Source organism: Monopterus albus, unplaced genomic scaffold (genome assembly GCF_001952655.1).
Source record: "Monopterus albus unplaced genomic scaffold, M_albus_1.0 scaffold133.1, whole genome shotgun sequence".
NCBI classification, from domain to species: Eukaryota; Metazoa; Chordata; class Actinopteri; order Synbranchiformes; family Synbranchidae; genus Monopterus; species Monopterus albus.
In genome coordinates, this window is record NW_018128013.1 from 488,717 (window position 1) to 500,109 (window position 11,393).

General features: G+C 39.2%; 1 protein-coding gene across 1 annotated transcript in view; it reads right to left on the reverse strand.

Annotated features, from left to right (window-relative positions):
* Positions 1–11,393, reverse strand: part of LOC109967647 (cadherin-12-like) — a 125,524-nt gene that overhangs the window by 70,524 nt on the left and 43,607 nt on the right.

Genomic DNA, 11,393 nt, shown 5'->3' on the forward strand with positions numbered 1-11,393 from the left:
TATTCAGAAGGAAAAACCAGTCAGACTTGGATGAAGTCCTGGCCTTTGTTCAACATGAGATTATGACGAATGGACAGATGCAGGGTTACCGTTGGCTACATCTTCGTGCAGTTCAACGGGGATTTGTTGTATCACAAGATACCATAAGACGCATAATCAAGCTGGTTGATCCACAAGGTGTGGAATTAAGAAGAGCACAACGCTTGAGAAGACATCAGTACAGCTGCAGAGGGCCAAATGCACTTTGGCACATGGACGGCTATGATAAGTTAAAACCCTATGGCATTGCCATCAATGGATGTACATCGGCTTTTGGACATACTTTCTGAGATTAAAGTCAGAATTCTGAGTTTAAAGTCAGAATTCTGAGAATAAAGTTAGAATTCTGAGATTAAAGTCAGAATTCTGAGAATAAAGTCAGAATTTTAAAAAAAATGTATGCAGTGGCCCTAATACTCTTCCGTAATACGGAAGAGTAAAAAAAATGTATGCAGTGGCCCTAATTGTCAGGTTTGCCCGGCTGCACCTTCCTCTCTTCTCTCTTTCTCGCTCTAGTCTGCTCCTTCTCACTGACTCTCTTGATTAACACACCTGTCCTGATTTTCTGACACTCTTCAGCTGCGCCTCCTTTGTCACTCCCTATTTATACTCGGCTTTACCTTCACTCCCTTGCTGGTTCTTTCTAGTTGTTAGCCTTAAATTCCATGTCAGATTATAGCCTTTGTCTCCCGTTTTTCCACGTCTTGTTTCTTAAAGTTCTAGCGTCTCCTGTCACTTCTCCTGGACCTCTCCTTTGGACCTGGACTCCCTCAGCTCCACCTACCTCTTCCACAGGTCGATGCACAGTCTCCTCTCTGCTACTCCACAGTCAACCGGATCACCACCTTGACCAGCTCAGGAGTGTCGCTTTTCCTCGCAGCCCAACCGCATCACTTCATGGACAAAACCCCTTCACAAATGCTGGTCATCACCCGGTGATATTCATTTCAGTCATTCACTCTTGTTTATTGTATATTGTGTTGCACCCCTGTTTCACCATTGTAAATAAATCCACCTCTTGCACCGAAGCCAGCCGCCTGGGTCTGTTCTTTACTGCTCGCTCACAATTGTGTCGAGCAATCCTTACACTTATGACTCATCTTCTACAGACTTTAGGGTCAGGGCATACTTCTCTGATTTTATCAAAGGTTGAGTTAAAGATCAAGGGAAAGGAACCCCTGACATGGAAAAACTAAGCAGTGAAAAGTGTTGCTGCTACAAGTTGTCTGCATCTGGTCTGGACAAAAGAAATAAAAGTCCCTTTACTCCTAGTCTATTTCATGGCTTTTTACAAACAAACCATAATAAGTAAAACTGGCCAGACAATGCTTTTATTAACAGTGTACAATTTGTTAACTCACACTACGTGCTTTAATTAGTTTTTCTGTACTGTTAGAACTCACACTGCACTGTGTCAACGATTAATCTGGCATCATTACCTTCTGATTCTAAAAGTAGTCCTGAGTGACCATTAAAGGACCATTAAAGCATTAAAATATTGGTGAAAACTAAACACACATCTTGACTGTCATACAGTCCTGTGGCTGGTCTGAGTTTCTTTCAAGCCTCAGCTCACTTGGCTTGACATATTCTTTTTTTCCTTTCACATGAACAAATCGAATCATATGAGCAAGCACATAAGGGTTTGTTGGAACCTTAACAAACTGGATAGGGGTAAAAGCACAGAGTGTGTAGGATTCTCTATATCAGGGCATTTTATCTTTAGCATAGATCATTTGTTCTGGATCGATTCAGTGGATGAGTTGGAAATTTTGATGTTTTCAACCCATGGTTTGGTTTCACATAGAAAGAAAATTCAAGCAAACCAATGTGAATCACTAAAAGCCACATGAAAAGTCACATCACTCTGCTCTGTGGTTAGATTTCTCTGAGCCAGGAGTCAGAATTCTCTGAGTCAGGAGTCAGAAAAGAAGCACAGGAAGCAGGTCCAGAAGAAGGTCCTCTCTGCCCAAACATCAGGAAGACAACAACTGAGACCAGTTGGTACAATCGTTGTGCTCAGATCTGCCCAAACAAATCAAGGGAAAAAATTAACCACGATCTGAATCAAGTAACAGCAAGGCTGAAAACACCTCTAAAGACAGTGCTCAATCAGAACCGACAGTTGAATGGCTATTTATTAATTTTCACTTTAAAGTCATACTAGTTAAACTCTTGGTCACCTCTCTGTAGCCTTACCACTGCATTGCTGCTCGGCTAGAATCAAATTCTCACCACATTATCCTTTTTAAAGAACTGGCTTTATTCAGTATAGCACTGACTGAGTGTGAACAGTCTTACTGATTGGTGTTGTGCTTCCATAACTTCAGGGAACACTACAGTGACTTACATTCATTTCTTCTCTTTATCTTTTACCCAGACCTTAATTTTACCATTTGTCTGGCATTGACATGCAGCAACAGCATAAAATACTGAAGTGCTCACCTGTTTCAGTCTCCAGTGTGCATTGCCCTTAACCCTTCCCCTAACAATTAACCTAACACAAACATCACTCTAACCTTAAACCCTACTCTAATAGCCTAACATGTAATGATTTTAGGGACTTGCCTTTTTGTCCCCACAATGTGACTGTGTAAACAGACTTACATTCCCACAACATGAGTAATTCCAGGTGCCATATTAGACACATACAGACACACACACACACACACACAGGACTTGCAATGTAAGTCACTGTAGTGTCCCCTGAAGTTATGGAAGCACAACACCAATCAGTAAGACTGTTCACACTCAGTCAGTTCTATACTGAATAAAGCCAGTTATTTGGAAATGAAAGTATCTATGTAGGGATCTGGTAAGTGATGTAGACAAGGATGTTTGTGTGTGTGTGTGTGTGTGTGTGTGTGTGTGTGTGTGTGTGTGTGTGTGTGTGTGTGTGTGCGTGCACTTGTTCTGGCTGTGTACTGTGGAAAATGCACCTTATTTGTCACAGATGACCAGTGCAGAGAGATGTTTAGGAGCTCCCACCTCACCGTTTACTTGGGATATGTATTACTTTAAGTGTCAGTGTGTTGTGTGAGCGTGGCACAGGACGTTTCAACATTGTGTATCTTGGCACAGTGAGTGAACCTCTTCTGCCTAGAATAAAGTAACTCTTATTGTAAATTTGTTTATGCAGCTGTGTTTTTTATTTTATTCTTCACCCTTTCTTCTCACACCTGTCCTGCTAGATGCCACTTCCTTCCCTGTTAATCAAAACAGTTCCCAACTTTAAAGATACAAATACATATAGTAACTTCTTGATTGCCTCACTATTATGTTTTTAAAAAATCATTTATGTTTTGGAGATACCATCCTATTGCTCATCCCGAAAGTTGTCATGTGTCCTCATGAGATGGTTGTGACCAGTTGTTCATGCTAGCATCTAAACATACATACTTTGACTGATATCATACCAATTGCTTACCTTTTACACATCAGGTGACATTATAGGGATCACAGTGAGATGTTTGTTGGGACTCACAACCATTTCAGTAGTTTTGTATGTTTTTGCCAACTTACTAGAAATCATGTGCATGTTACATTTTACAAACTGTGCTACTGTGTTTAAGAACATTTAATTATAGTTTTGATATTCATTCATTTTATTACTACATAAAAGTCAATTAGCACACTACTACAACTAGTCACATATTTGTAATCCACAGAAGGATAATCCTTGTTAATATTCAATAGTTTTCTTTGTCAGCAAATCCCATCTGCAGACCCACATCATCAGTGAATGTATCCTTTAAACAAACACTGCATTTATGCAAAGCCTCTTATATTTAATTTATCTGTGCCATAAAGCTCAAGTGTTTGATAAAAGAAAATAATTAAAAGCACATTAATGACTCACGCTGTTGCACTGGGTTAGTGACAAAGTATTGAGCGACAAACTGACATTGTTTCTTTTCTTTTTATGGCATTTGATAAGTAAAATGTACAATGATGCCAGTTTTATCCGTTAAGTTTGTATTCATATTTGTCACTTCTATTATTGCTTTCACTCAGTGCATGAATAAATTTGCACATGAACTGCATTTCCACACAACAATAATGCTGCATTACATATGGCATAAATTATGCCAGATTTAGGGATTACATATTGAAACAAGTGACAAGAGTCCACTGGCTGATTTCGACAGCAAAAACTACTGGCTGTCTTAAATGATTTGATAAAACCTATATAATTGAACTCCTTACTATTCTTCCAGTGATTCCCTACTTCTTGATACTTACATTAACATTTGGGCTGGAATGAAAACTGCAGAAAGTACTTACTCCAGTTATCTGTTTGGCTGCAACTACAGGGCACCATAGCACATTCAGTACAGCTGTAACAACAATTGTAACAGCAAACATAATAATAAGAAGAAAAAGAAGAAGAAATTTAAAAATAAAAAATGTGCTTGCATACATTAAAACTTCCCTTGCATAGTAAAAATTCTCTATAAAATATAATTTATGAACTTGCAAAAAAGGTGTTAGTGTTGAAATCTCAGTGAAGTATGTTCCTTTATTTGTGTGGCCTGTTTCTCTGTTAGAGGTAAATGGTAATTGATAAGACATGAATGTGTTTAGTTGTACCTACTTTAATCCAAGCATTGCCCCTGCTCTGCCTTAAGCCTCTAAACACGTCTGACTCTACAGACCCAGCCAGAGGTTTTAGCACTAAAAGCTCTTACTGAAACGTTAAGTGCCACAAGGTCATCTGATTCCCTCAGCCCCCCTCCTTCCACTCAGCCCTGCCTCCTCTGGTGATAATAATGCTGACCCTGCTATTAGCACCAACAGCAGATTAATCAGGAGTCCCTGGCTACAAGTCCCCTCTGGCTTGGCACAAGTAGAGCCGAGCATACTCACTCTTCAGCCCTCACACATGTTCTCCCTGCTGCCTGTAGTTGGGCCAACAGAGGACTACAAAGCCTTTAGAAGCTTTCCTATACTCTCTGCATCCCCAGCTACCAAAAATAAATCCTTGAGCAAAAGAAGCCAGTTATGTCCAAAGTTATGCACACCTCTCAGCCTACATTTTGGTGTCATGGCTTACATGTAGGTAATGATCCAAACTTATGGTACTAGCTCATAAAGTTCTCAGATCTAGTGATGAAATGTATAACATCTTCTCAAAAAATAAACAAAGGATTGGGTCCAGAGCATGGGTACATCTCATGTCTCTTATAAGTTTGTTCCTATGTCTGTGGCTGACCTGGAAGTCATTCTGGCCAAATGATTCTGATATTGCCTCTGAGGAGCGAGGAGGCTGCTGGAAGCGGTGGAAGTTTTTTCTGAACTGATACACAACTTTGTCAGAAATCACATGGTGATTGAACACTTCTGATTAAGGATGTTTCATGTGTCAGATAAAGGGTGTCTCATGTTGTTAATAACATACTTAATAATGTATTAAGTCCCCTCTCTCCTCACATTTCCCTCAATTGTTTTCCTGGCATCTTGTGCAGGCGGGACAAAGGCACAAGGAAAACACGCAAGTGAGGGAAATGACAGTGCTTATAAGAGACTTGCGATGTACCCCATACATACGTTGGTTACTACGTACTATGTGAGGATATACAGACAGATAACAAATTAATGGAAAACCCTGCATAAATGAGTGGTTTCCTCCAGGATGACAGCGCCCCCATCCATAGGACTGGAGGGGTCACCGAATGGTTTGTTTGTGAATCATATGCTGTGGCCTTCACAGTCACCAGGTCTCAGCCCAGTTGAGCACCAATGGGAGATGTTGGAGCGATGACAGCATCTTCACCACCATCATCTAAATGCCAAGTGAGGGAACATCTTTTAGAAGAATGGTGCCCATCCCTACAGTAGAGCCCAGAGACTTAGAGAGTCAATGCCAAGGTGCACTGAAGCTGTTCTGGTGGCACGTGGTAGCCCGGCACCTCACTGAGACACTTTGTGGGGCATTTTCCTTTCATTTGTCACCTGCATGTTTATTGACTGTGTGGACAGTAAGTAAACATCTACAGCGCAGTGTGCCGTAACTGACCTTGATTTTACAATGTTGATTGTGAACTGGATCATTACAGTAGGTTGAGCTTTCTCTCTCTTCCTTTTGCTGCAGCAGTTATAACTGAAAAATATATCTAACATGTTTATATGTCAGAGACTTTCTAAAATGTTACCTATATTTTTATGAATTCAAACCAGGTGAATGCAAAATATACTCACGATGGAAAAATAAATCATAATCATAAATTTAATTGATAAAATGACAAATCTGCATCATAATGAAATGTATTGTTGTTGCACTAATAACAGTCAGATATACAATACTTTACCTAAGTATGGACATTTTAGATTCTTATCCATCCCACAATTTCATCAAAAGTCAAAAATGTATTCTGCTGCATGACAGCGAATCCACACATGCAGCCAGACTCAGAAAGAATTATTTCCTGAGACAAGAAGTACAAGGAATCCTGCAACAGATGGTATGGCCCCCACAAAGCCCTCATTATGGGACACTGAGACAGCCTAAATCCACCCAAAGAAAACTATTGCAGACTCTGCCAAATACCTTTAAAAAGTATGTGCAAGTATACCTGAAGTATTGGTGCTGTTTTAAAAACAGATCAAGACAAATATGGATTTAGTTGTGGTTTTTGCCCATTATGTACTTTGCTTGTTAACTTATGAAGAAATAAATGTGTGTGACTAATTCAGTTACCTTGTAGAGATCTAGGCCACTGGTTTCTCAAGATCACACTGCCTTATTATGCATTTGTTTGTTCGCTTTAAGCCTCATCTGATGCTGATGATTTAACACAAATTCAGATGATTTGATTGACCAACAGAAACCATTGTCTTTCTTTGCTCTTGACCCCCTCTTTACCTCTTTCTTTGTCACACACACATACTCTCTCTCTCTGTCTGGCAAGCTGCTGGCAGGTCAGTCTGCCAAAGTGATCACATCCACAGCTACATCCTGAGCTTCAGGAATGTTATTTGTTGGGATGGAGTAGTGGTTCTTACAGCTGAGTCCTTTGTGGTTAGATGTGACTAGAAAAGGTGAGAAAAGGGTGCTGTGTTGGCTGGGAATAATTATTAAGGATCTCTGCAAGATACCTATTGTGACACTGTACTGCTTATATAAATATAGCCCAGAATAGGTGGTGAGTTTTTATACATTCACTAACCAACTCCAATCCAACTATCTGATGCTTAACATTTCTGAATTTCCAGCAAAGAAATCAATTACCAAATAAATGTGTGAATTATTGCAAATGTTTCACTTCAGTGGTGAGCCTGGGACTGCAGGTTTAGATTTAGGCCATTCCTACTTCACAACAGTGTGTATTAGTCCAACAGTATATTACTCCTGTCTTAGTATGTATGAATCCCCTGTCACACCAAGTGCACATGTGTGATATTGTGCAGAGCAAGGGCATTATTTTCAATTAATATGGCGCCTGCACTCTCCTGAGCAGTTGCAGAGCGTGCACTACTTTGATTCTTCACCAGGTTTTATGGCTAAAGGTTAACTAAATTGTACCTTGACATCCAGTCACATTACAGTGTTGACAGGAGGTGCAGGTTATGTTGGAGCCAGTTTCACTGCAGAGAAGAATGAAGAGGATGGATTTAGGAGTGTTTGAATGTTCAAGTTATATATCTCACTCTCACCTTTCTTTAAGCCTCTATATTTAAAACGTATAAATTCTATATGAACAAAATAATAAATGGTTTATAACACACTATAAGGTAGTTGTGTGCAGATACACAGTGATCAGCCATAACATTATAACCACATTAGGCAGCAAGTGTTTGACTTCGTTCTCAATGAAAATGAGAGATACTGTACATTGGTCACAATGAAGAGAAACATTCAAATTCAAAGGAAATTTCTGTTTTCATTTGCCCCATTTGTACTGTTGCAGGTTTTGGCCATTTATTAGGTATACTTTCCTAAAACAGATACGATCTAATATTACTACATTAAACCCTCTCTTCATGAATGTAACAATGTTCAGTTTTTGCTGAGAGTTTTTAGAGAGGTGTTAAATCAACTGCATGGCTATTTAAGAGCATGCAAACTATGCTGCTGTTGAACTGTATAGCATTATACTGACAGGTTTTTCAAGTATTTCAGCCACCATATTATAGGCTAGACTAAATAGTAAAAAGGCCGCTCTGTATAATGCAGTACAATTCTGCAGCAACACAAATTGACTATAAATTGAATCAAAAGCTCTCTGCAGCAAAAGCTGACATCATCACCTTCATGAAGGTGAATGTATTACAGGACTGTTGCATTATACCACATTAGTTTTAGCTAGGTGTACCTAATAAATTGCCAGCTGCTGCTGCCAACTGTTTTTTTATCACTACACTAAGCATGTCCTCTGACTGTTCAGTTGTCATACTCATGATGACAGAGGGTCTGATTCATTTAGTCTAACCCCTTCAATTATTCCTGTTCATTCACAGAGGTACTGAGGCCCTTGAGTTTCACTTCTGCTCCTTTACCATCCTAAGGCAGTGAAAGACAGGGTACCTGAGACAGGCACTAGAACTAGTGTAAGTTCTGTGTAAGTTTATTTAGTCATTTTATTTGTAGTTTAATGAGGGAATCTCTTCATCAGAACCACATACACACGAACATACACAGCTGAGCCTTATTTCAGAGACTGTAAAAAGTGATGGTCATTCTTAGCCTTTACACCTTTTTGTTGATATAAGTACCCCACATATTTTGTGAGGAAGACACAGCCAGTGCAGCAGTGTGCCTCCTTGCTGTGTTTTTAATTATATTTTTAATGGAATGTGCAAAGACCCATTTTTTATAATGTGTTATTTATTTAATGTTCAATATAACTGTATATAAATTCATAGCATTCCCATAAAACCGTTGTTAGTGAAGGTAACTTTTTCCTTTTGCCGTCTGGCTAAAGACCCATGATTTCAGTGCTGATTAGAATCAATATTTTATCATAGTGGTGATCATTAACTGAACTCAGCACATTTCATGATTCTGCACTTTTCTTTTTTAAAACCATGCAGCCAATGTGTAATGCTAAAATTAAAAAGAGAGCCAGTTTACAGAACAGTTAACAGTCTAATGCTGATGAGATGAGTCACAGCCCTCAATTTAATTACTGATGTGAACTGCTGCTGTCCCAGTGCATGTGTTGTATCATGATACAACCTGTCAGTGCACACTCCATATCCTCTTTAATTACGGTGGGTTAAAGTTATTGTGTCTAGTGTGTTTAGTCTATGTTGTCTAAAGCCTGCCCTGAGGGAGTCCCTTTTGGCCACTCTTTAATAGCTAGAGATATGTAATTCCTCTCCTTGTATGTTGCTTTCAATTACTGAGCCAGGCAGCCATTTATCCTGGAGGCAAGGTCCTCAGAGAAGAGATTCAGACAACAAAGGAGTGAAACACTTTAGAATTCTCCCCTCAGCTTGACCCTTACCCCTCAAACACCACTGTCAAAGATAAAGGGAGGTTAAAAAGGTTTGAAAACAGAGCTGCAGTGGGAGTGTGCTGCCATCACTGCCAGTCAAGATGCTTTACTGACTCAATATCATGAGCTATGGAAACATTAGGAATAAAAAACAAAATGTAGGAAATTAAACTACATTCATGCCATAATAGTCTGACTTCTTCCTACTCCATTCAAGCATGTACTAGGTATAAGCAAATTGATATTGGATTATGTGTAAAATTATGTGTGTTGTCATATCAACTGTTTTACATGCTTGAAAGAATAAATCAAATCAAATCAAATCAAATACTAATTTAAGAAAAGCAAACTTTCAAACATTATTCTATATGAACATAAGTAGATAAAGTGAAACCTTGGATTGCAATTCACCCGATTTGCGAGTGTTTTACAAGACAAGCAAAAAATTTTGATTCGATATACAAGCGAGGTCTCGCAATACGAGTAATACGTACGCTTTGTCTGCCGAGTACGTCACAACTGAGCCGATGGTTCTTGCGCTTCACTCGTATACTCAATATCTGTACTACAACAGTGGCCCCTCACACCAGCCACAATTCTTTTCAAAGGTAAAGTGCAGGTTCATTTGTTTTATTTTTACTTGATACTGTATTTTTTATTACTATAATTAGTTTTATATGGATAAGTGGGTGTGGAACAAATCATCTGAGTTTCCATTATTTCTTATGGGGAAATTCGCTTTGATATACGAGTGCTTTGGATTACGAGTACGTTGCCAGAACGAATTATACTTGCAATCCAAGGTTCCACTATACCATGAATGTTAGAAATCGTGGACATAGTGTGACATGATTACAGTGTTTTTGAATTGGTACTTTGTTGTCTTATAGAAAAGGAGCCACCTTTACAACAGGTAAGCAGTTAGTTTGGCTTTGAGCCATCCCTAAACCCAATTGAAACCTGGATTAAACAATTAAGATTATCTTGCGTGAACATGCATGAACACATTTTAATTGGCGGTTCATGAATTCTACACAGGAGGACCATTTTATGATGATCACAATCTATATTACTCAGTGTGTGTATTACTTTGTGAAAACAGTTGGATAATGTTGTGGCTCTATGAGGAGATTTGTCAAGTCTGAGGAAACAACCCCAGTGACATCATCTGGGAATAGGGTTTGGAGAACACACATTTATTAACAAAAAAGCAAACAAAGAGGCATGGGATTTGAAATACACATGTTATTACTAGACAGGGAGTTCCTAACACAAACACACTTTTGTGTTGGATGCTGGGGTTTTAGAGCTACACTCTAAACTGGGGCTAAAAGTCACAAGATTTCTGCCTCTGTTCATTCAGATTTGACCATTGCTCCACTCTATTTTTTTAATACTCTACCAGCTCCCAGACAGGTTGGAATATAAGTGGAGTAGATTGTGACAAACTGGATTGTACTGGCCTACAGTAACTTAAAAAATGAATTCAAGCTTCATTCCATAACAAAATCCAATTCTGGATACATGGTTCTTCTAAGAGAACTAATTCGTACTTCCCCTTTTGAACACCATGAACATTACTTAAATCAGCAACACCAAAAATACAGCCCACAGTGAAGAAGCTGGGGCCCCAGGCATCAGCTTGTCTGCTATCAGCTAGGGTGGGCCAGGTTACGCTGACCACCCTTCAGTAGTCACACAGCAGGTATACGAGCCACTGATTATGAATGAATAAAGCGGCTGATGCCAATCAGCTGATGCAAGTGCAGTTTCTGCCCTCTGCCTGCCTATGCTCCATTTAAATAAGACTGTGAAAAAGATAAACAGGTTTCAGTGTATTCATTCAACCACGGCAGCTTCCACACCCAAACTGTCCACTGTGTTTAATATTACCTTGTTTACCAGAATTCTTCCAGT